Source organism: Peromyscus californicus, unplaced genomic scaffold (genome assembly GCF_007827085.1).
Source record: "Peromyscus californicus insignis strain IS unplaced genomic scaffold, ASM782708v3 Scaffold_24__1_contigs__length_46423439, whole genome shotgun sequence".
NCBI lineage: Eukaryota > Metazoa > Chordata > Mammalia > Rodentia > Cricetidae > Peromyscus > Peromyscus californicus.
Window position 1 is genome coordinate 17,367,511 of NW_026294535.1, and position 26,045 is coordinate 17,393,555.

Below are 26,045 nucleotides of genomic sequence, written 5' to 3' on the forward strand. Positions count from 1 at the left end.
TTTAAACATCACATCTCTTCCTCATTAGCTTCAGCCTGTATGGACGTTTCCCTACGGATAACCTTTGTATTCGGTGTTTTTCATTATAGAAATAAAAGATGGCCATTCTCGGCTCTCCGATCTAATGGCATCGTGTCTCCTCCAACCCACCTTTGTTTGGCTTGTGAAAAACCCTTTTTGCACCTGCTGGTCATACTTATCTCTGGCATGACTGCCACCTTGTGTCTCTTGTCTTTGCCTAGTAACCTTTGTTGACTTCATCATTACCATGTATTTGAGCTGGCTCCCTCATCCTATTCTTTCACTGACATGGAGGCCTGGAGGGCTTTGCCTCCTTGAGGGCACACAACTTTGGTGCCTAAACCTGAACGACCTTCAACTTCATACCTCTTCGGAGCTTTACAGCACACTCCTAGTCTTGATAGAAATGAAAATAAACTCATCTTGTTTTCTAACTGATGCTCAAGCCAACCTTTTATTTGTGTTTTATTATTCTCGGGTCCATTCCTCATTGCATGTATTCCAGATCTTCATATATCCCTTCAACCAAGATTCAAGCCCTGGTTTGGCTGACTCAAATCCACACTGCGTTATTCTGTCCAAACCTGGAGCATTTTGCTGTCAGGCTATGGTCTGACAGCATTTCCCATTTCAACATCTGCTGCTCATTCTCACTGTGGTGTTAGGCTTTCGTCCAAAGCAAGATTTTACATCTGCCTGTATTAAACCGTATTAAGGTTTGCTACTTTGCTGAAGCAACTGCTTTCCTGGAAAAAACTAAAAGGCACAAGCAAGGACGATCTGCAAATGAACCTTTGCCTGATTTTTTATAAACCCTATGTACCAGGCTGCTATTTACCCAATGATCAGTTAAAGACCACCTTGTTAAATATTCCGTTATGTTACATGTCAGTAGCCATTGAATCCAATAGTAGATAATGATTATTGCACTGCTGTTTCTCCATTACCTCTTCGTTAGTTTCAACTCTTTTTTTTTTTGTCAGTATCCTTAATTTCAACTATTTTCCTAATCTCTCTTATCTCGAGTCCATAGTAATGGTTTCTTGACTTTCTGTTGTTCCTACTCTAAGTCCATGCCACACCAAAAATTCACCATTATCATGAGTTTTCCCAAATAGTGGCCGGGCAGTGTTGGTGCACGCCTTTAATCCCAGCACTCGGGAGGCAGAGGCAGGCAGATCTCTGTGAGTTCAAGGCCAGCCTGGTCTACAGAGCGAGATCCAGAACAGGCACCAAAACTACACAGAGAAACCCTGTCTTAAAAAAACCAAGAAAGAAAGAAAGAAGGGGGGAAGAGAGAGAAAAGAAACAAAAAGAAATAGTAAGTGACCCCCAAGAAGCTTTGACTAGCCCTTACCCCCAAGCTCTCTCCTGTTAACTATTCCCTTTCTCTGCTGGGAGCAATTTGTTCATGTGTTCTCCCAGCACCCCCAAGCTCTTTCCTGAACCCCATGCTTTCCTGGACCCTCTTGCACTTTGTATCTCTTCGCAGTACCTGTACCACACTGCCTCTGTCCTTCGTACAACTACGAAGTGAGTGTTGGTCACGAGTGAGTGTTTTCACTGGGTGTGGTAGCACTCCCCTGAGGGTCTGAGGCGGGAGAATCATAAGTTCTCTACTAGCCTGATAAACATAGAAAAGCACGGATGGGGAAAATATCCCAGTAGTAGAGTACTTTTGTAACCCATGGGTTTGGTCCCCAGCATCACTCAAAAGAGAAGCATCACTGCAGGAGAATCAGCCTTCTGGGAGAGGATGCTGAGGCTCTGGATGTGAGGGGTAGGAAAAGGCAGCATTCTGTGGGAAGAGCATTGACCTGGCGGTCTACAGACCCAGTTCTGGTCTCAACTCTGCCTTGCTCTAACAACGCTTTGAGCCCCCAGTGGACTCGGCAGGAACCCAGTCCAGCCCCTGCCCTTTTGATGGCCACGTGAAATCAGAGACGTGAAAGTGCTTTCCTGACTCTAAGAAGAGTGCACCATGGGCACTGTGGTTCGGCAGCCACGGAACCCTGCGAGAAGCTGTTCCTGCCTCCCTTGACTTAGTTGAAATAAAAAGTTTGAGCTGCCAAGAGTTTGCAAATCCCATCTTGGCTATAAACACAGCCTTAGGAAGACAACCAAGGAGAGCCATCAGAGAAATAATAGTACTTGTTCCCATTTCCGCTTTGGTGTGGACTTAACCTATTGCACATCCGGCAAGTGGAGCTCCGATGACTGCAGTGACCCAGTCAGATTTTGCCATTTACCATACCACTAGGTGCTCTGATGTGTTGAGCCAGTTACCTTGGTTTAATTCCCTTGTCCCTGGTCCTACATTTTATTCTCATAACGATGATGAAGTATGTCAGTCTCCCCCCCAAGCTTTGTTAGAAATGAATGACTGGAGGGAGCACTAAAATGTTGGTGCTAGCTCAGTGGGCAACGGTGTGACCAAAACATCCGCAACATTTTTTTAAATTCCCAAGTGATTCAAATATGCAGCCCGAGTTTGAGAACTCAGAAACACTGACAGGGCAGTCCCAGAATGCAGAAATCTGCACAGAAGGTAAATGGTAAGCTCTCCCCGCAAGATTGCTGTGGAGGACCACAGATGCAGTTTGCTCGCTTAAGAGGCCGGGCGGTGGTGGCGCACGCCTTTAGTCCCTTCACTCAGGAGGCAGAGCCAGGCGGATCTCTGAGTTCGAGGCCAACCTGGTCTACAGAGCGAGATCCAGGACAGGTACCAAAACTACACAGAGAAACCATGTCTCAAAAAACAACAACAACAAAAAGATGCCTTTAAGAAAAAAATGAAAATGTCTGTAGTGCTCTTTAAAAAGTGTACAGAGGGAAAAAAAAGGTTCTGAAACTTGCTGTTTCGCTTAACAGAGGCTTCTAAACTAACCTGAGATCTGTACTGGGTGGAAGTACACCAATAGCAAGTTTGAAATCTCACAAATACAAATACTTTTAAAATTAGTTGGTTACATGAAAACAAAAGCGTTTCCTTGTTTCCAAAACTCAAGTCCATATTTAAAGCTGCACTTGTGCTGGAGAGATGGCTCAGCCGTTAAAAGCACGAGACGCTTTTCCAGGGGACTTGAGTTTTGATTTCTAGCACTCATATCAGAAGGCCCACAACCACCTGTAACTCTAGCTCCAGGAAGGTCTGATACCTCTGGCCTTTTTGGACACCTGCACTCACACACACGCACACATTTAGAAATAATAAACACTAATTTTTTTTTTGAGACAGAGTATCTCTGTGTAGCTTTAGTGCCTGTCCTGGATTTTGCTTTGTAGACCAGGCTGGCCTCAAACTCACAGAGATCCGTCTGACTCTGCCTCCTGAGTGCTGGGATTAAAGGCGTGCACCACCACCACCCGGCAGTAAACATTAAATTTTAAAATAAAGATACTGTCTGAAGCAATCTTACCATTTCTAAAGTTGACTTCTACATCACTCCCCACTACTAAAAGCAAATAGCATTTATCACTTGATAGGTAAATATTAAAGTCCATGATCATTAGTAAACACTAAATATGATCAAAATATAAAGACTTAATTAAAATACGAGTTCTTAGAAATCTTTTCTCCAATCTAGAAAAAAAAGTTTTAATTGAGTTTTTCTTTCTGCCTCTAAGGGCAATTTCTAAGTCACTTTAATCTTAAAAAGTTTTGGTTATGCCTGTCCATTGGGTTAAGAGTTGAAATACCCCACAGCATCCTGCACTAGGGCCTGTTCCCTGCTTGTTTCCAAAGCAGCAATGGTGCACTACAGGTACTTACTGTGCTCTGTTCTGGGTCCCACTGTGAGTCCTTCCAGTCTACTCATGTGTAATACCTGAGAGGCATCTGCTGCTTGAATCTATTTGCAAGCATTCCTTACAGCCTGGGAGGCAGAGAATCCTATCAGCCAGTTTACCGTGCAGTTTTTCAGAATGTAGCAGCAACTTCTCATGGCCCCAAGTCCCAAGCTCCATCCTCACTTTCTTGTCCCCACACTCGCGGATCCAGTACCTAGAGCTGTCCCTCCCAATGGCGTACCATCTGTCCCAGCTTGCCAAAGTGGTTTGGCCATCTCCAGGTGATCACTAACACACCCTCCCTACCAACTCGTTCTGGTTTGAATGGTAAAAGTTACATCCCCGAGTTTCTTCATTCTCTTGGTCTCACTCCCCCGGGGGGTATGTGTGTTCTGTGTCAGCAGCCTGGCAGGCATTTTGAGATTGTAGAATGTGGGATTTTACTGCGATGGCAAGAAGAAAGTTGAGATAGGACGTGGAGCCCCTTTGTGTCTGAACAGGTGACAGAATGGCTCCTGAGTGTATCAGTTCAGTCCATAGACGTCTAGCCAAGAAGCCTGCTCCAATGGATTGCAAAGGGTCCAGAGCTTAGCTGTGGCCAAGCAAGCCCACCTGCTTTCAGCCCAAAGCTGGAACCTGAGGGTGTGATGAAGCGTGAACCTAATTAGTCTTATCAATGAAAACCAGGAATCAGATATCAGGGTAATAACCTGAAAGATCAGAGAAACAGAGGAGCATCCACCAGTGACTTCTTACCTCTCCGGATCCTCCCACCAAAAGGGCTGAGATCCTGTCTCCAAGCCCTGCCTTATCACTTCCTCTTTCCGCCTCCCGAGTGCTGGGATTAAAGGTGTGAGCCACCACCGCCTGGCTTCTATGGTTAACTAATGGCTAGCTCTAACCTCTGATCTCCAGACAAGCTTTATTTGTCAGAACACAAAATATCATACAACAGTGTGATTGGGGAACTAGCTGTTGGTTCAAAGCTGATGGCTGAAACCTCCTTAAGATGTACATAGCTAAGCTGAGCCCTTTCTCAATGTTCTGAGAAGCCTTTCATCCTTGTTTAAGGAATATTGTATTTATTTGGTTATGACAAATTGTGCTTCCCAGAGGTACAACGGGTATCAGATTTCCCTGTGAGGATGGAATGCCACAGTGTGGTTGACATTCATTCGAATGAATGACAGGGTTTGAAGAAGGCGCTTTTCTGTCAGTTGTGGTTGGACAAGCATTGGGAGGTGGAGACAGGTGGATCAGTAGACCCTGTCTCAAAACAACAACAAAAATAAATAAAAACCATAAAAATTGTGTGTGTGTGTGTGTGCATGCGTGCATGCGCACGTGTGTGTGTGTGTGTGTGTGTGTGTGTATGTGTGTGTGTGTGTGTGTGTCTGTGTCTGTGTGTGTGTGTGTGTGTGATATGAATGTTGCTAGGTGAACAAAAGGAACTAACAGGAGGGAGAAAGAGAGGAAAAGAAGGGTGTGGGGGTTAGGGGACATATATGATCATATGGACTTGTGTGAATACTAAAAAGTAAAGCCACTTTTTGGTTTTTGGTTTTGGTTTGGTTTTTTGGTTTTGTGAGGCAGGGTTTCTCTATGTAGCCCTGGTTGTCCTGGAACTCTTTCTGTAGACCAGGCCGGCCTCAATCTCAGAGATCTGACTGCCTCTGCCTTCTGAGTGCTGAGATTAAATGTGTGAGCCACTATTTTTAAAAGGTGTTTTCCAACATAAGTTTAATTAGAGGCCCCAGCGTTTAGTAGCAAAAGTCTATTGAGGTATTTTGTCACATACCTTCATGGTGAAATTTATGCAGTTGTTAAAATATAAACAAAAATGTTAGAGACTTTTCATACTCTTATTATTTTATTGATCATAGCATTGTCAATATTTCCATGTGACTATTACAGACTTGACTCTGAAAACAATGAGTTAGGACATATTATTCAGCTTGTCTGATCTTTCCCTCATTTTTTTTTTTCTTTGCCTGAAAACTGAACACAGACTAACTAGCTGTTGCTGTGGGATGGTCTGTATGTCAAATGTGTTGCTGATTGGTCAATGAATAAATCACTGATTGGCCCGTGGCCAGGCGGGAAGTATAGGTGGGACAAGGAGGAGAATAGAGCTGGGAAGTAGAAGGCTGAGTCAGGGAGACACTGCCAGCCGCCATGATGAGAAACAGCATGTGAAGATGCCGGTAAGCCACAAGCCACGTGGCAAGGTATAGATTAATGGAAATGGATTAATTTAAGCTGTAAGAACAGTTAGCAAGAAGCCTGCCACGGCCATACAGTTTGAAACCAATATAAGTCTCTGTGTTTATTTGGTCGGGTCTGAGTGGCTGTGGGACTGGCGGGTGAGAGAGATTTGTCCTGACTGTGGGCCAGGCAGGAACACTCGAGCGACAAGCTGTTTCTCAGGGTGTCCTGATGAACTGTCAGAAAGCCCTAGCACGGAGCACAGCCTGACAGAGAGCACTGGGACTGTGCTGGGAGCTCCTACAGGAAGAGCTTTCAGTGATGCGGTATTAGAATGGACCAGTTAATCCGTGCTGGTCCCAGTACAGCAAAGAGGACCGGTGCGCTGGTGACTCAGGAGCATGTCTAATTCACTGAAGTGTTATAGTTGGCTACAGTTATCATAGTGTGTGTATGTTTGGCTGGTGGGTTTGGGTTGTTTGTTTCATGGATTTCCTACATTGAAAATTAGGTTGATGTAAAAGCATCCCACATTTGTTTTGTTTTGTTTTGTTTTGTTTTTTTTGCACCTGGCAACATGGACTCTCTCATTCCCATGGCAGCACTAGCCGGGTGCTGTTTGCATTCTACTCAGTGCTCCTTGTAGGCCAATGTCACTTATCGGTATCTGGACCGTTTACTGTCTCTTAGTAGGACTAAGAGGAGAGTGAGATTAATTTTGTTGCTATTGAGTTTTAAATAATGAAGAATTGATCAGGATACAATTTAAAGAAAATTTCTAACCCAGTCATCCTCACTCGTATGTGGTGCCAGCCTGGGTCCATCGGGCATTTGTGTAGAGCCTATAACCTGTCGTAAAATGTTAGGGCCGTGGAGAGGAGCTAGCCCTGTGGGTCAGGTGTCCATGCTTCCCTCATAAGGATAAGTGAGTCAGTCTTGGAATGACTGCACCTTTTTGCCCAAGGCTCTAGTTAGAGACTAAAGTAATTCTTTAAGATACAGTGACGTTTCTCTTTACGTTGATTGGGCCTTTTAAGGGGTTTTATTTATTAAGTTCGGCGGAGTGGTACACATTTGTAATCCCAGCACCCAGGAGGCTGAGACAGGAGGGTCACAAACTCAAGGCCAGCCTGGGTTCCATAGTGACACTTCAACTACAACAAAAACAAAGACAAAAAAACTTGCAAATGTTTGCCTTGATTTTAAGTTACAGAATTGATATAGGTCAATTCTCTGTAAACTAACCCTCTAACGCAGTGGTTCTCAACCTCCCTAATGCTGTGACCCTTTAGTACAGTTCCTCATGTGACCCGGCCCCCACCATAAAATTATTTCCTTGCTAGTTCATAACTAATTTTGCTCCTGTTATGACTTGTAATGTAAATATCTGATATTTGAAATCAGGGGTCGTTACCCACAGGTTGAGAACCGCTGGTCTAACGCCTTTTCCCACTACGAAACACTGTGACGCGCGACATTCTACAAGTACGTTCTCTGACAGCGTCAAGGAGCTATCTAGCTTACTGAGCTCTACTTTTGTTCCAAGGTTTGTGACCAATGTGAAGAGAGCATTGGAAAGATGTACCCTGTGCCCCTGATTTCCCTTTCTGAGCAGTGGAGAGCTAAAGAGGCACCTGCCTAGTGGAATCACCTGGCATGCTTGGGGCAGTGGTGGCAAGTGTGGGGGTGATTGTAGGTGTGGAGGTGATTGTAGGTGTGGGGGGTGATTGTAGGTGTGGGGGTGATTGTAGGTGTGGGGGTGATTGTAGGTATGGGGGTGATTGTAGGTGTGGGGGTGATTGTAGGTGTGGGGGTGATTGTAGGTATGGGGGTGATTGTAGGTGTGGGGGTGATTGTAGGTGTGGGGGTGATTGTAGGTGTGGGGGTGATTGTAGGTGTGGGGGTGATTGTAGGTGTGGGGGTGATTGTAGGTGTGGGGGTGATTGTAGGTGTGGGGGTGATTGTAGGTTTGGGCATGGCCAGTTGTAGGTGTGGAGTGATTGTAGGTGTGGGCATGGCTGGATGTAGATATGGGGTGATTGATGTAAGCATGATTGGTTGTAGGTGTAGGGGTGATTGTAGGTGTGGGTTGGTTGTAGGTATAGGAGTGGTTGTAGGTGTGGGGGTGGTTGTAGGTGTGGGCATGGCTGGATGTAGATATGGGGTGATTGGTGTAAGCATGATTGGTTATAGGTATGGGGGTGATTGTAGGTGTAGGTTGGTTGTAGGTATAGGAGTGATTGTAGGTGTGGGCATGGCTGGATGTAGATATGGGGGTGGTTGGTATAAGCATGATTGGTTGTAGGTGTGGGTTGGTTGTAGGTGTGGGGATGATTGTAGGTGTGGGTTGGTTGTAGGTGTAGGAGTAGTTGTAGGTGTGGGGGTGGTTGTAGGTGTGGGGATGGTGGTAGGTATGGGGGTAGTTGTAGGAGGGATGGTTGTAGATGTGGAGTGGTTATTAGTGTGGGGGTGGGTATGGAGGTGGGGTGGTTGTAGGTGTAGGGGTGGCTATAGGTTATAAATTTAATTTAGTACATCAGGAAAAATGTGGTGGCTGATGATTAACTGTGGACTGAAAGACCTAGAAATAACAGATCCACCTTCATATGTAATTTCAAGTTTCTTCTCTAAAAGATTGATGGATGCAAATAGCAGCGACTGAATTACTCAGCTTATTTTTGCAATTCCTTTATCTATTTCCAGCCCAAAGGAGTTGGAAAGCAGGCGATGTGAGCAGTTCACAGCTGGATCATGAGCGAAGACATGGGCCATTATTCTCAGGTACCAAATACCAAGCTCCTTGGGTGGCAAAATAGTTCAGTGGGTAAGGACACTTGCCACCCAGGCCCAGTTATCTGAGTTTGATCCCTGGAGTCCACATAAGGTAGAAGGAGAGAAACACCTTGTCTTCTGAAACATATAATATGCCATGACACATGCAACAAAAATGAAAACAATGATAGTAATAATAATAATAATAATAATAAATACTTAAAACTAAAAGCTCTTTTGAGATCATAGGACTAATTGAATAAATTTGAAGATGTAGCTAGAAGAATGATAATAGTCTCATTAAGGAAACAGGCTTTTACACTTTCCCTTTGGTGGTATTGTTTTTAATCATAAGACCAGAGACATTCTGGGGGAAGATTTTACAATATACTTGTTACAAAATGCTTCTAAAGATAAGGAACTTCAGTTTTTTTTTATCTCAGATCCATGCTCTTTATTAAAGTAGAGATGTATGTAATGCAAGGAAATATCCTACCCCCTCTTTCCAGGTTAAATTCTAGCATCTATGTTTAGAAACCTTTGCTCTGCAAATACATCCAGCCCCTCACATCTAGCCAAACCTTTGGCACTGAACACATTTGATGTTTCAGACATTGCTCATTATAGCAAGTTTGATGGAGCTGGGAATGGCCCACTGCAGTCCAAATTCTAAAAAGGTTCAAGACAAAAAGAAATCCATACACGTGAAAGTTTAAAGTACATCAACCCTATTGACCAGGCTATCTGGTGGGGAAAGAACACAATGTATCTGTGAGAAAGAGTGAATGTGCTGTGTGACGAAAATTTCAGCAACGATTCTGAAAAGGCTGCTTCAGTCCTAAGGAACTGTCAAATGAAGCCATGATTTCACCTACGGCTCACACCACTCTTCTGTGGCATCCTTCTAAGGTAAGAGAGGAGTGTAACCAGAAAAGCATTTCTGCCTCGGAGACGACAGGAAGCAGGCAGCAGAAGCAGGCTGAATGGAAGAGTTTGAAGTGCCATAGCCCTAGAGGGCAGGTGTGGAAGGTACAACGGAGTAACAGTGCAAGAGCCACCTGAATCCATAGCACGATAGCAACCAACTGTCTGCATACACTGAAACCTCAAAGTGGGACTTTTAGTTCTGTTCCGGAAACATGCTCAGTGCCTCTATCTTTTGCAGGAACTATAGTAGGCAGAAGAGGGACCGGGAATGTAAAAGGCACAACTCCTGTATCTGAGGGTAATGTGTATTAACCATTAAAAATAACTTTAAAATACCATTTAAATACTGTTCTAAGTGCCATGGCCATCCCAAGTCAGGGCACTGGCAGGATTAAATCCAATAAGCATGAAGATTCAGAGTTAAAGAATACTCAACAGAGAAATCCCCTGTGGAGAGAGAGAGAGAGAGAGAGAGAGAGAGAGAGAGAGAGAGAGAGAGAGAGAGAGAGAGAGAGAGAGAGAAGTGGGCAAGGTTCACCAGCTCAGAGATAGGAGTCCAGACAAGAACTAGCTGGTGCAAAGGATCAGAAAACAGTGATATTCTCTTCACAGTGGACAAGCCAGTCGGGTGAAGGACAGTGCTGGGCTTCACCACCTTTGAAGGCTTACCGAACGAACGACACATGCTTAACATGTCACAAAGACTTTTCTAGTCTATGTTGTCAGCTAGTTGATGCAAAAGGCCTTTCTGAGACACAGCCCTGAACTTCTTACAGCTACATGCCAGCATTCCGCAGAGAATACCGTGCTGGCTAATAAACGCTCTGGGCACTGACCATGAGACACCCGCTTGTGGATGGGTGCTTCCAACATTTAACATTGGTGTGTGTTGTTTTGTAGCATTCTGGGGCTCCCTCTTACAGTTCTTAATGATGCCATGGGTTCCCTAAGGTCCCTTCTCCTTCTTCCATCATAATGAAATGCTGAATCTGAAGAATATGTACTGTGCTATTTTGCACCAAAAGAAAATGGTTTGGCTACCAGAAGAGCATCCTTCTTCAAAGTGAATAAATACATCTAGTAAATATTTTTCTCATGCGTTGCTTTGGCTCCAGAAATGACAGGAAGGCTTGCGTGCAGATAAGTATCTGTGAAGTTATGCCTTTAATGTCAGCAACATCATGTCAAGACCGAAAATAACCGGAGAAATTTTTTCTCTGTCTTATTCTAACACAACTCATTTCATGTAGTTTGGTTAAACGCAACTTGTTTTGCGATCTCTTTCAACTCAACGGTACATTTTTGCTGTGTTCAGCTTCATGGAATGTGGAGGCGGCATCCGTTTCAATATTTTTATTTGGGCTGTTTACTTTGTAGTCAAACATTCTTCAGAAACATTTTAGTCTCCCCATACTTTCCATCCAGGGCTGTCGGTTCCTATTTGGAAAGGTTAATTGAGGCCCAGAATCTCAAAGCCTCTGACACAGAAGCAGCTTCTGCCGGCTTTAATAGTCAACTTTGAATTTGCTGCCAGGGCTGATTCTGCATGTAAATATTTAACTGACTTGTTTTTAAATTTTTTTTTTTAACCAGAGTGGGAGAGTGCATTACTATAATATAGTGTGTGAGGTGGGGAAGCCAACTTTTATTTCTGCATGTTCCTTTTTGCTAATTTCTTGGTTAGTGTTTCATTTGCAGAGGTCTTCTTAACCGTTCTTCACGACACCCTTGGCCTCCTTTGAAGCTGCTGAATGGAGCAGGAGATGATGCAGCCTACTGGTAAGGAGCTCACCGTGTTGAATCAACGCCCACCCCAACCCCCATGTCGAAGGCTGAGTTGAGCGGTCTCTCTGCCATGACCCTTAACTCTTGAAAATCAAGCATCTCTTCATGAAGGCTGCCTTTGAACAGTTTGTCTGAGCTGCTGACATAACTCCTTTCAGAACCTCTCCAGAAAGTATAGCCTGCCTGGAATGTAGTAGAAATAACCCCAGTGCGGAAGAAACCGTTGAGCCAAAGAACTCACTATGGATGCTGTCTTTGCCACAGCTTCCTGCTGAGGAAGAAGAAAGTTTGTCCCATTCCACCTCCTTCTCTTCCCTCTTTCCAGCCGGCTGCCACTGAATTTAGACAGGAGAAGGCAGCTAACATAAAAGCCAGGCCTGAGATGGGTACTCTGTGCCAAAATTATCTGTTAATTGTGATACATGCCAGGCACATAACTTAGGCGTTTGAGTAGTCTCATTTTAAAACCAAAAAGACAGTACTAATTTGAATAGTCTATCTTGAGCCAGAATTTTGAAAATATTTAATATGTAATCCAAGCTGAGTAGAATGGCACACCTGTAATTTCAGCTCTTGGGAGAAGGGTGTAGGAGGGTCAGGAATCCAAGGTTGTCCTCAACTACATAGTATATTCAAGACCAATCTGGACTACAGGATACCATCTCACCACCACCACCCCCAAAAAAAAAACCCAGAAAATTTATCAGCGAGGTATTTTAAGTACACTTATTTACAAACTAAGTGTTCAAAATATGGTGCTTACACTTTGGGTGTATCTTAATTCAGATATTAAGTTTTCATTGGAAATGTGTATATGGTTATTTAGATCTCGTCAAATTAACAGTTGAAGCCGGGCGGTGGTGGTGCACACCTTTAATCCGAGCACTCGGGAGGCAGAGCCAGGCGGATCTTTGTGAGTTCGAGGCCAGCCTGGTCTACAGAGCGAGATCCAGGAAAGGCACAAAGCTACACAGGGAAACCCTGTCTCGAAAAAAAAAAAAAATTAACAGTTGAAAAGGTAGATAGAGAACAAAACTTGTTCTAAATATGCTAAAAAAAAAAATGCATTACCGGCAAAGTATTGGATTGTTCGTTCTTTTTAGATTAATTGAAATTCGATAGACGTCAAAATTTCTCATTTCAGGTGCAGTGCACAAACACAGAATTCCACTCCAATGGGAGGGGGGTGGTGGTGGTGGAGTTTAATACAGGAGACAGAAGCCATAAGGAGAAGAGGCCATTTTAGAATAGTTCTATTCTGATCCTTTGCAACCTGTAGGGCAGTCTCCCGGAATGGAGCACTAAGTAATTTCCATAGGGCCAAATCGCTAAGAAGGACCACAGGGCTAAGGACATGGGGTTTAAATTCCAGTCTAACTCCAGAGCTTACGATTCTAGTTACCATGTCGCACAACAGATGTGTAGCACCCGCATCATCTGTAATAAAGACTGATTTTATTTTATTTTATTATTTGTGTGTGAGGGAGGGGACAGGGTGCATGCCTGCGACAGTGCACATGTGGAGGTCAGAGCACAAGTTGGGGCGAGTCAGTCCTTTCCTTCCACCACCTAGGTCCTGGGGATCAAACTCAGGTCAGCATGCTTGCCAGCAAACACCTTGACCTGTAGTTGGTTGATTTTACCCTTTATTCTTTGGGGGCCCGCCACCCAGCTCCCAAATACATACACGGAGACTTACTCTTTCTTATGAATGCCCGGCCTTAGCTTGGCTTATTTCTAGCCAGCTTTTCTTAAATTATCCTGTCTACCTTTTGCCTCTGGGCTTTTACCTTTCTATGTACGCTTCTTTACTTCTTACTCTGTGGCTTGCTGTGTAGCTGGGTGGCTGGCTCCTGGAGTCCCCCTCTCCTTCTCCTTTCACTCCCTGATCTTCTTCCCAGATTTCTCCTCCTGCTTATCCTCTCTGCCCACCAGCCCTGCCTATCCCTCTCCTGCCTAGCCATTCAGCTCTTTAATAGACCAACAGGTGTTTTAGACAGGCAAAGTAGCATAGCTTCATAGAGTTAAAACAGATGCAACATAAAAGAATGCAACACATCTTTGCATCATTGAACAAATATTTGACAACATAAACGAATGTAACACGTGTTAAAATAATATTCCACGTTTGTGCACTGAGCCATCTCGCCTGAGCTGATTCTGCATTTTCATTCCTGACCACTAATGGTTTCAGGTTCCAACTCTCCTCCTTTTTACCCGACACATGGCCAAGCCTGTGAGAACATAATTGCATTCTATCTCTTGCTTCCAGAAAACAAGCTTACCTCATTCTGCCTCTACCACACTCATCCAGCCCCGTCCCACTCAGTCACGCCCAGCCTAGCTTGGATACTTACTCTGTTGTTCTTCAAGAGTGAAGGATAAATCTCTTTATTCTCTCAGTTGGGTGTGGCAACATTTATCAACTTCTAAACAAATTTTGGGCAAAAGATATTGATAACACCCTGTATGGGACAAAAATAAAAGACTATTAAACTAAATATTGTGACTTGATATGATACCAGGAGCTTTCTCCAATGGCAGAAATGACAAAGATTACTGGAGACCTTGTGCTGCTGGGAATTGCTTCCAATGCTTTGGGCATGCCAGACAAGTATTCCACCACCGAGCTATAGCCACAGCCCAAATTCATGAATCTCATTATTATATCTGCAAAAAACTTAGGTTGCTATGTTGTCTAATTATGGTGAATATGATTGGTGGGGGAAGTATAATTATCTTTCTCCACACTCCAAACTTTTGTCAACTCTTCACTAAGCCATTTCCCAGCTCCAGGGAACAGGAACGGATACTTTGATGGATGTGTTCCTAAAGCTCAGTTTCCTGGTGAACAGGGTTGTTCTTGTTTCTATAAAAGTCAACCCTTGCACAGGACATTCACCAGCGCATTCAGTTCTATAGTTCACAAATTTCCATTGCCCCACCACCAACCCCTTGGTGTACCTTCAACACCCCCCCCACACTCAGCTCTAGTAGTTGTTACAATCTCCTGTAACCTCATCTCTTTATTATTTCTCAGTTCACTGTACCCTGTGAAATGTATCTGTCTAGTCAGCACCAATCTTGTGTGATTTTTTTTTGTTGTGTTTTTTTTTTCTGGATCTGAGGACCGAACCCAGGGCCTTGCGCTTGCTCTACCACTGAGCTAAATCCCCAACCCATCAGCACCGATCTTAATGGTGGATGGGAAAAATAATCAATTGCTGTCCTCGCTTTGTGAGGACCCTCAGTGAGCTCATGTTGTCACTCATTGTCCATTCATTCTCGTGTTCAATAAAGGGCTTATGCCTTCTCATTTCTTACACCTCTAACATACCCTCTTCCGTTCCTGTGACGAGCTGAGACCTTCCTACTCCATCAAACCTAACTGGCTCAATCAGAAGGGAATGCCAACGGGTCCTCACCTCCAGCGGACATGCTGGCAGCATCTGCATCCATACACTCTGCCTCCTTGATGGAGTTAGAGGAGTGAGACACACTCCCACTAACGCACACAACACGAGCTCTGTCACCTAGACAAGGATAGTGCTCCAGTTATCTGCTGCCTTTCTCCTCAGTCCCCAGCTCTCGTAATGGCTTATTCTATGGACATGCGTAAAATTTTCCTTAAACTCATTTCCCCCTACTTATGGCCACACCATTTTTTACTCCTTTTTGTAACAAAATTCCTCAAAGAGCAAGCTCTACTATATCAAATTTCTTACCTCACATTTTTCTATTTAAATCACTACATTCAGCCTTTTACCCTTTTGATTCCACTTAACTACATGTTTTAAATCTGTTTTTTTTTTAAACTGTGAGTGTGTATGTATGTGTGCATGCATGTGTGTCGGGGGTGGCACATGTTGGGGGTAGGTGCACATGCAGGTGTGTGTACACCCCATGGAGGGCAGAGGTCAACACTGAGTGTCTTCTTCAACCCCACCCCCACCTTCTTTTTCTAGACAAGATCTCTCAATGAACCTGGAGCTCACTGATTTGGCAAAACTAGCTGCCCCGCGAACCCCAAGGATCTTGTCTCGGCACTTGGAGCCGATACATGCCTGGGACCTTTCTTGTGGATGCTGAGGATTCAAAGTCAGGTCTTCATGACTATGCAGCAAGCGCTTTACCTCTCGAGCCCTCCCTCCAGCCTCTCCACTTACCTGCTGCTGTCAAGGGAACCTATGACCGCTGTGTTGTTAAATCGAGTGCTCAGGCCTCAATGTACTGAATTCACTGACACCATGTGACTAGGTGGCCGCCTTCCTCCATGTTCCTCCATGACACATTGCCTTACTTGCTTCCCTGTAAGTGTCATTTGAGACAAGGTTTCTCTGTGTAGCTTTGGAACCTGTCTGTAGACCAGGCTGGCCTCAAACTCACAGAGATCGGCCTGCCTCTGCCTCCCGAGTGCTGGGATTAAAGGCGTGCGCCACCACTGTCACCTGATGATGTCTTTTCTTAATGCTGCAGTGTCTCATCAATCAGCCCCTGAATTTTTTTTCCGTCTTTCACTCTTTTGGCGGTCTTTTTTTTATTCTCATACATCCCAACTGTAGTTTCCCTTCCCTGCCCTCCTCCCAGTCCCTTCTCCACATCCTCCTCCCTCAGATCCACTGCTCCTTCACTTCCCTTCAGAAAAGAGCAGGCCCCCTAGGGATATCAACCAAACACGGCATAACAAGTTAGAATAAGACTAGGCACAAACCCTGACATCAAGACGGGACTAGACAATCCAATAGGTGGAACAAGGTCCCAAGCACAGGCAAAAGAGTCAGAGACACCCCCACTCCCACTGTTAGGAGTCCCACAAGAACACCAAGCTACACAGCCATAACACATATGCAGAGGACCGAGCGCAGACCCTTTCAGGCTCCAGGATTGCCGCTTCAGTCTCTGTGAGCCCCTACGAGACCTGCTTAGTTGATTCTGTGGGCCACGTTCTCCTGGTGTCCTCAACCCCTCCGGCTCTTGTGATCCTCTTTCTCCTCTCCTGCGGGGTTCCCCGATCTCTGCCTAATATTTGGCTGTGGATCTCTGCATCTGCTCTCATCAGCTGCTGGATGAAGCCTCTCTGATGACAACTGGGCTAGGTACCGATATATTCCTCTGGCTGACTTGGACTGCAATTGAGCCCTTTAGATATGGTCTTATTAGAAATCTTAGCCAGGAGATTTTCTGTGCCATCTGAAGCGAGGCGTTATAATACCATTCTTCCATTTAAAGAAAAAAATAATGGGGAGAACATGAGATGCCTCAGTGGGGAAAAGTGCTTGCTGAATGTGGTGATACTGTGCCCCCCAATATGTTTTGCACCCTAAGAAACTTATCTGGGATCAGAGAACAGAACAGCTACTAGATAGAGGCCAGAAAATGGTGGCATACGCCTTTAATCCTAGCATTCTGGAGGCAGAGATCCATCTGGATTTCTCTGAGTTCAAAGCCACACTGGAAACAGCCAGGCATGGTGACACATGCCTTTAATCCCAGGAAGTGATGGCAGGAAGCAGAAAGGTATATAAGGTGTGAGGACCAGAAACTAGAGTCTCGTTAAGATTTTAGGCTTTTGAGCAGCAGTTCAGCTGAGATCCATTCGGATAAGGACACAGAGGCTTCCAGTTTGAGGAAGGAAGATCAGCTGAGAAGTTGGCTGAAGGTTAGCTGTGGCCTGTTCTGTTTCTCTGATCTTTCAGCATTCACTCAATACCTGGCTCCAGGTTTGTTTTTATTAATAAGACCTTCTAACAATTCATGCTAGAGCTGAATAATCCTCACAATGTGAGTTCAATTCCCAGAACCCATGGTGGAAGAAGAGAAATGATTCCCAAAGATTGTCCTCTGACCTCTGCATGTGTGCTGTGATATGCACACCTGCACGCACAAGACACACACACACACACACACACACACACACACACACACACACACACACACACACACACACAATATATGACGATGATGATGATGGTGGTGGATGATGATGATGGTGGTGGTGGAGTGAAACATAAAAATTTAAAAAGGCCTCGCCGGGCGGTGGTGGCGCACGCCTTTAATCCCAGCACTCGGGAGGCAGAGCCAGGCGGATCTCTGTGAGTTCGAGGCCAGCCTGGGCTACCAAGTGAGTCCCAGGAAAGGCGCAAAGCTACACAGAGAAACCCTGTCTCAAAAAACCAAAAAAAAAAAAAAAAAATTTAAAAAGGCCTTGCAAAATGACTAATTTTGGAGGTAGCGTAGGAAAAATTAAAGAGAACTTGGGCATCCTGAGGTGCCAGGATAAAAGGAAATGATGAAAAAAATTAAAAGAGGAGATTATGTAAAAAGGGACACAGTTTAGTTCCAAACTAAAGGAACCTTTAGTGCTCAAAACTGGAAACTTTTGAACTATAAAATAAATCACACGGTACTGGATTACCACCCAAATGATAAAATAAATATACATGAATCTATAGAGATATAAATAACCGAGAGAGCAAAGACAAATCTGCCGTATAGAAGAACTTCAAACAACTTATGCAGATGCACCCCTTGCAGGAGGCAGAAGAGCCTTCCCTTCCCTTTCAATCTTGCTTAGATTTCACAAAACACAGAACACGGAGAGGGAAGAATACAGCCGTTTTCCTGAGAAGAGAGACAACAAACACCGTCATAACCCACAGATCGCAGTTACCGTGACCAGCAATGTCACAGTCATGGTATGCTTCCCAGGTGAGGTGTGCTAAGAGGAACGCGTCATGGAAAAAAACAGTAAGATACCGAGGAAGTCTGGAGTATAAGGAACCAGTGCCACAAGAAGGAGAGGGTCTGACAGCAAGAGAAATGGTGAAGATGTAGAAAGTAAACCGAGGTTATATTCAAAAATAAAAGAGCAATTCAGCCTCTACCTGCATACTCGTGTTTCTCTTTCTCTCTCTCTCTCTCTCTCTCTCTCTCTCTCTCTCTCTCTCTCTCTCTCACACACACACACACACACACACACACACACACACACACACACACACACACCCCACTCTTCCAGTGTCAAGCTCTTGAAGCATTTGCTCTTGGAACAGGATTCTGTGTAGATGGTGTGATGTACAGAGAAGGGCCTATAATAGGTATGTCTCAGATCTAGCTGATAGCCACCTGATGGCCAGCATTGGCCACCATACATGATGAGAAAGCCTGTGAGACAACCCCAGGCTCTAAGCATGAACTTCCTAAATGAGCCCAGGCAATGTTCAGAATTATTGGATAGCATCAATGGTAAGAAACTCTTCTATACTTCTGTTGGGAGGGCTCACACAGATAACATCCCCCAGAATTCTCTGGTTAGTTATGCCTTGCTCTTTTCCATCTTTGATGTAACAGCCAAGCACTTGGGAAGTCTGGGGAGATGAAAGAGACATTTTCTTGTGGACACAGTAGAAGAAAATTCACTTCTACTTCAAGCTGCTTCTTCATACCAATGCTGGCTTATACCAGATAGCCTTGAACTGGAGAAATATTTAGCATCAGTTATATAGTAATCAGAGTCCCATTCTGTAGATGAATTTCTAAATGGTCTTATTAAATAAAAAACACAGAGCCAGATATAGGGGTCAAAACCTGAGAGATCAGGCAAGTAGGGAAAGCCACAGCTCACCTCACCTCACCAACTCGGCAACTTCCAAAGGTGAGCTACTTCCTGTCTACCCTATATGCCTTGCTGTTCTGCCACCTGATTTGCTCTCTCTGTCCAGCTACATCACTTCCTCTTCCTGCCCAGCTCTGTCACTTCCTGTCTGTCTGTACAGACCTCCAGACCTCCATGGTTAACTAGTGTTGGAATTTAAGGCGAGTGCCACCATGCCTGGCTGCTATGTCTAACTGTCGAGTCATGTTATGTTTTTATATTCATTTCCCAATGCTTGGAGGAAACTGGATAGGATTTTGAATAAGCCAGAGACAGTAAAGCAATTTCCTCCATTCATCTAACACATACTTTCTGAGCATTTAGTCTATGTCCGTGCATAGAGAGTGGTGTGTGTGTGTGTGTGTGTGTGTGTGTGTGTGTGTGTGTGTGTGACAGAGAGAGAGAGAGAGAGAGAGAGAGAGAGAGAGAGAGAGAGAGAGAGAGGCTGAATTGCTCTTTTATTTTTGAATATAACCTGGGTTTACTTTCTACATCTTCACCATTTCTTAGAAATGGTTTCCTTAAGTACCAATGTGAGTTGGAGTGTGTGTGTGTGTGTGTGTGTGTGTGTGTGTGTGTGTGTGTGTGACAGAGACAGAGAGAGAGACAGAAAAGGAGAGAGAGATAGTGCGTGTGAGAGAGACACACAGAGAGTGTGTGTGTGTGTGTGTGTGTGTGAGAGAGAGAGAGACAGTATGTGTGTGTGTGTGTGTGTGTGTGTGTGTAACTGTGGGGACCTGAGGTTAGCACAGCTATTTTCCTCTAGAGCTCTTCATCTTGTTCAGTCCCTCAGTGAACCCAAGCCTCACATTTTCAGGAAGTCAGACCGGCCCACACACCCCTGGGCTCCTCCCCTCTCTGCCCTTCCACTCCTGGCTCTGGCATCACAGGGCTCTGCCACCACTCCCTGCTTTGATGTGGGCACCGGGCCTCCAAACTCCCGTCCTCCTTTGCTCGGCAAGCCTTTTAACCACTGAGCCTCCCCCTCAGCTCTGCATTTAGAAATGTTTTTTAAAATGATACTCTGGGCTTGAGCTCCAAGTACAGGATGCTATGAAGTTTGGGGTGGGAAGAGAGAAGATTTTTTTTTTAACTGTATTGTAGGCCTTTACTCCATGCTAGGCACCTGGCTTGGGTATATATGAAAGCATATCAATTCCATTTTACAGAGGACACAGTGGAAGCCACACAGCCGGTGAGGACAGAGTGGGACTCTCACCTCAGACAGGTCTATCATCCCAGTTTTCCCAACTTGACTAGAAAAACAAAACAAAACAAAACAAAACAAAACAACTCAGAACTCTGGAGACAAAGGGCCTATTTGGGATCACAGCTCTGGCAATTAGTGTGTGATCTCAGATAGAAATCCTAACTCCCAAGTCTCTCCAAAACTGAATCCTTGTAGCAAAGATTGTGGAAATGTGTGTGTGTGTGTGTGTGTGTGTGTGTGTGTGTGTGTGTGTGTGTGTGTACATACACACATACATGTGTATGTGAGGGTATTTGGGGGATCTCATAAACAACACCCAGAAAATATATTTTCACATGCGCACTCATGTACACACACACACACACACACACACACACACACACACACACACACACAGAACCTCCATTCAACAGAAAACAGGAAAGGACAATTATGCGAGTAATATCACAGCACCTACTGTGATGTGTTCTTTTGGCACTGAAGAGGGAACTGTGTGTATTGTAAATCACTAAGCTCTCTCCCATGACGTACTCCTTATAGAAAGCGATAGTATGTGTAGGCCAGGCTAGAACTGATGAAATAAGACGACTTATAAACAGATGACAGGACTCCAGGCACCCAGTATCCATAAGATTGCCCCAAGAGCCAAGGTGCCCCTGTAACATTAGTGGCACATTAATGTATGTACCATGGAGCATGGCTGAGAAGCTCTGCCTGTAACTCATAAATCTCACCAGAAGACATTATATAAACTTTAGCTACATGGAGAATTGCTAAATAGTTCTATGGCACAGGATGAGCAATGAAACACACTCCCTATCTCTTCATCAAGATCAGGGGTGTTTGAGCACCCAAGAACCAAAACATTTTGAAGCATCTCCAGGCAGTAGATATTTGAATGTAGATATTATCATTTTTGTGGTGTGCTGTGCTATTTACAGGTGAAGTAATCAATGAACAAGAAGAATAGGGTGAGGTTGTCACTAGTTTGTGAGAAACTATGAACACCCATTTGGAAATACCCATAAAAAATGAGAGATACTTAAAGAGATTTATTGGAAGGCAATTTTATGCCAAAATGAAATGAGTCAGAAGAAATGTCTTACAGTAGTTGAGAGAAGTGAGCAGGATACGTTGTGGGAAGTCTGGACCACAGCAAGTATAGTTCAGGAGTGGCCACCGGGGTTATGTGTACTGGGTCTTGCACTCATTAAAACTCTGGCTGCTACTAACAGAATACTTTCAATATGGTTAGAAGAACAGACAAACTGTGTGGGTGTGTATATGTGTTGTTCATTGTGAGAAAACAGTTACTGGGTGGTAACCGGACCTAAGAATTTACCAAGTGTTCAGGAGGGGCTGGATCAAAGGACCGAAAAGCATCCTAAATTTGGACAACTTCAACAAGGGAATTTCTCCAGATCAACTCGCTTTGCTGTTGTTCAGCCTACTTAGAGGACAAAAATGAATCCAGTTCCTAAGTTCTTCTCCTCCTACCCATCTGGGGAATTTCTTTCCTTCTTCCTTCCTTAGTTTTTGTTGCTTTGGTGTTTGAGACAGGGTCTCATTCTCTCACTTAGTTTGATCCGGGGACTCTTTGCAGTCCTTCTTCCTCATCCTCCCGAGTGCAGGGATTACAGATACGAATCACCACACCAGACCATGGAGTTTCTTCTCTTACTGTTTTTATTATCATGTATTAATTATACAAAATAACGGGTTTCGTTGCTGTGGGATGTCTTTCTGTATGCTGTGAATATGTGCTGCTACCATTGGTTAGTAAACAGGCTGCTATGGCCTATGGTGAGGGAGAATGGAGCCAGGAAGGAAATCCAAGAGATAGAGAAGAAAGGTGGGGTCGAGGAGGGGCTGTGAGTTGCCACCAGGAGAAGGAAGATGTGAGAGAACAGGTAATGCCACGAAGCCACGTGGCAAAGCATAGATTAATAGGAATGGGTTGACTGAAGTTGTAAGAGCTAGCTAGCAAGAAGCCTGAGCCATAGGCCATACAGTTTGTAATTAAGCCTCAGCTGCCAGACCACAGTGGGACAGAAAGTCCAGCCTACATTTCATTATGACATGTCATACATGTGCATAATGTATTTTGATCATATTCACCCCGTAGCCTCTTCCCAACTAGTCCATCCCTCTTCTACTTTTATCTCTCTCTGTGTGTGTGTGTGTGTGTGTGTGTGTGTGTGTGTGTGTGTGTGTGTGTGTGCATGTGCCTCTGTGTGTGCTTCTGGGTTTGTCCCAGTGAATTTTACTAGAGTTGCTCACGGGAGTATGAGAGACTGAGCAATGGCTACACTAATGAATAAAATGTTTCTCCCTCTATCAGCAACCATTAACACTTTCAGATCCTCAGGGAGGGATAGGATCCCATGAGTCATTCCCTCTTCCTGTGACTGGATATTGATGGGCTAACTCTTTTGCAGATGATCTCAGCTGCTGTGAGTCCAGGAATGCCATAGCCACATGTCCTGGAAGACATTGTTCTGCAACATGCCAACCTGTCATCCAGCCCTTACATTCTTTCTGTCCTCTTTTCCACAATGCATGAGATGTTTTTGGTTTTGTTTTTTTAAAGATTTATTTATTCATTATGTATACAGTGATCTGCCTGCATGTATGCCTGCAGGTCAGAAGAAGGCATCAGATCTCACTATAGATGATTGTGAGTCACCATGTGGGTGCTAGGAATTGAACTCAGGACCTCTGGAAGAACAGCCAGTGATCTTAACCTCTGAGCCATCTCTCCAGCCCCAGCATGGGATGTTTTTGAATTCAGAGTCTCAAAAATGAATATCAGAATTGCTAATTTAGATCAGGTATCCAATCATCCCCCTGGAGGGTGAGATCCTTCACCTTACTAAGTGCTACTTTCATGATTGAAATAGAGCAATGCCCAGTCCTCTCCTCTGAACCAGGCCTGCTGATAGACTGCCCACTCCAGTATAACTTAAGGAAGGGTTAGACATGTGGTATAATGCGGGCAAAGCTAGGTTATTACTCCTGAGCCCGGCCAGAAGAGGAGAAAGACAAGTTACCAAAATGCAAAGCAAGAGAGAAGCTTTGAAATTCTTAGATGGGCTGCAGCAGCCCAAAATGACCCTAGGAAGGAACCTAGAAAGCGATCTCCATCTCTGTGGTTTACCCCACTGGCCAGATCAAAGGATGAAGACCCTTGATAATGTAGCCACTAGAGTCTGCCTGCCAAGGGGAGAGGATGGAAAACGTAGAGTACTGAGTGACATATCTGGTTATTGTTCCTGGAATAATATGCAAAGGAAATTACTCCTCTGCCCAGGTTTTGATGGCTCCCTTTAGAAAGCGTCCCAGCGTGTTATAACATCACACTGCCATGAGACCCCAATGCCTTCATTTCAACGCCAGTCAATACAGACTAATAATAAACTGTTCTACTTTATCTAAGGTGCATTCCTTGTCTCCAGCCTTGCTGCCCTACTTAATTATCTAAGACCAAGTTTAAACCCACCACTCCCTCAGGCCCTCCATCTGCCAGCCTCTTGTTGCACCTGAGTGAATATTTTGTGCACCTTGCATGCCCAGGTTCATGATCATTCATCTCTGTGTTCCTATGGAGACGCTTGCAAAACCATCACCCATAGAGGATGCTGGAGTTCATGGAGTCTTTGTGGCAGAAAGAATTTTGCAGATCTCATATTTTCTAGGGTGGTGTTCATTTTTCTCTCTCTCTCAAAGATTGCTTAACAGGCCCCGTAGGTTTCTAACTTGGAAATACATACTGTTCAGCAAGTTAGAACATTTACGAAAGGGTTACTGCTTACCTCACACATTGGAACAGCCCAGCTCTTGCCTTAGGGTTACTTTTGAAGAACTTTTATCTGTATTTTGACTATTCCTGAGAAAGGGTTGGCTGGTATTAAATAACACAGAAATGAATCACCCTTGTATCCTGAGATAGGATAAGGAGTGCAATTATTAAATCTCAGTGGATTGTACTGAGGGGAAGGGACTGTTTTTAACCTAGAAATAAAGTCACAAAAAATAAACTTGGAAGTGAGTGTAAGAAGCACACACGATATTCCATTGTATATTTTTTTAATGTTAGTCTAAGAATCATTTTGGAGTGGGTGGTCTAAAAACTGTTCAACTTCCCAAAGGAAATATCAGAAAAGGACAAAAATCCAGCTTTTTAAGACTCAAAATCTCTAAGTCTTCTTCAGGATGTCTGAGTGTATGGTAAGAGACCCACCCCTGGATATGTAGTTGCTATTTAAGTCCAAAGTGTTAAAACCAAAGCAGTCCAGCCATGCTCTTTATTCAACCTGCTTCTTCCTGACCTTGCAGTCATGACTTTGAACTTGTTATCACGGGTTCTCTATACACTTCTCTGCTCTAGTATTCAGTCAAACACCACACCATTTCTCTCATGTCTCTATACAAACCACTCTAAAAAAGATTCTTTCCCAATGGTATACTTAATAATAAAATACAGCCCGGCAGTGGTGGCGCACGCCTTTAATCCCAGCACTTGGGAGGCAGAGGCAGGCGGATCTCTGTGAGTTCGAGGCCAGCCTGGGCTACCGAGTGAGTTCCAGAAAAGGTGCAAAGCTACACAGAGAAACCCTGTCTTGAAAAACCAAATAGTAATAATAATAATAATAATAATAATAATAATAATAATAATAATGCAAAGAAAGCATCTAAGAACTCAGTAAAGGTGCTAATAGGACCTGAGAGATTCCTGAGAAGTATTAAATAAGATGATACACATAAAGCCGGGGACCTGGAAGCACGTGGTGGCACAGAGTGGACCACAGTGTAAAGGCACAGAAATCATAAGACTGTCTTCCCACTGCCCCCGACAGCATCCACCTGTGGAGATTAGACCTCAAACTGGTGTGGCAAGGGAAAAGTGTCGGACACTGCGTCATGCCCGCCCCGACTGGTACAGGACTTACTTGCTGGTGGAATGAGCACACTTGAAAGGGAATGACCTTGGGCTAGGTGAGATCATTCCTCCTGCATCACCCGTGATAGCATCTAGAGAACAAGAGCACAGCCTCCTACACACCCCAAACCAACACAAAGCGTTTCGTTGACAGATCTCATCTCTCTCAGGCTTCCAGATTCTTGACCTTCTGAGGTCAGGCTTCTGCGGCAATTCTCCTCCGCCCCCCATCTAAATACAGTGTTCAGAGCACTTTGACATCCAAGTAAGGAAAGTTTTCCAAGACAACGACCTCAATGGCCCAGGTAACAAGTATTTGGGAGGTGGGGCGGAAATAATAAACTAGTGCAGAAAAATCCTGTGTTAAATTCTCTCCTTGTAATGCACATTTTTTTGCCTTCTAATTCCCCAGCTGCCATTAGACACACCAACAATCACATCTTCTGTCTTTACAAGCCCCAAAACTTTAAAGACAATTATGATAATGACAATTAATACCTTCCATTGCCCCCTGGCCAACCTTGTGTTCATAGTCCCGCTGGGTTCTCAAATGAACTCACTAACATCAGTCCTAATACTATGCCCATTTTACAGTTGGCTCCTGAGGGGTAGAGGACGCTACTTTGCCCAACTTTAAATCACTAGTAAAGATGAAGCCAGTATGTAAACCCATTTGTGAACCAAATCCAATCCTTCAGGGACACCTTGGGACCTTCCCTAATTGTCATCCTTGCCTGATTAAG

At 44.3% G+C, this 26,045-nt stretch overlaps 1 long non-coding RNA gene across 1 annotated transcript in view; it reads right to left on the reverse strand.

The window, feature by feature from the left end:
• Nucleotides 1–26,045, reverse strand: part of LOC128119729 (uncharacterized) — an 85,178-nt gene that overhangs the window by 13,220 nt on the left and 45,913 nt on the right. The window contains exon 3 of the long non-coding RNA XR_008221654.1: nt 13,857–13,964. This is a non-coding gene — a long non-coding RNA (uncharacterized LOC128119729). The remainder of the gene's footprint in view (nt 1–13,856; nt 13,965–26,045) is intronic.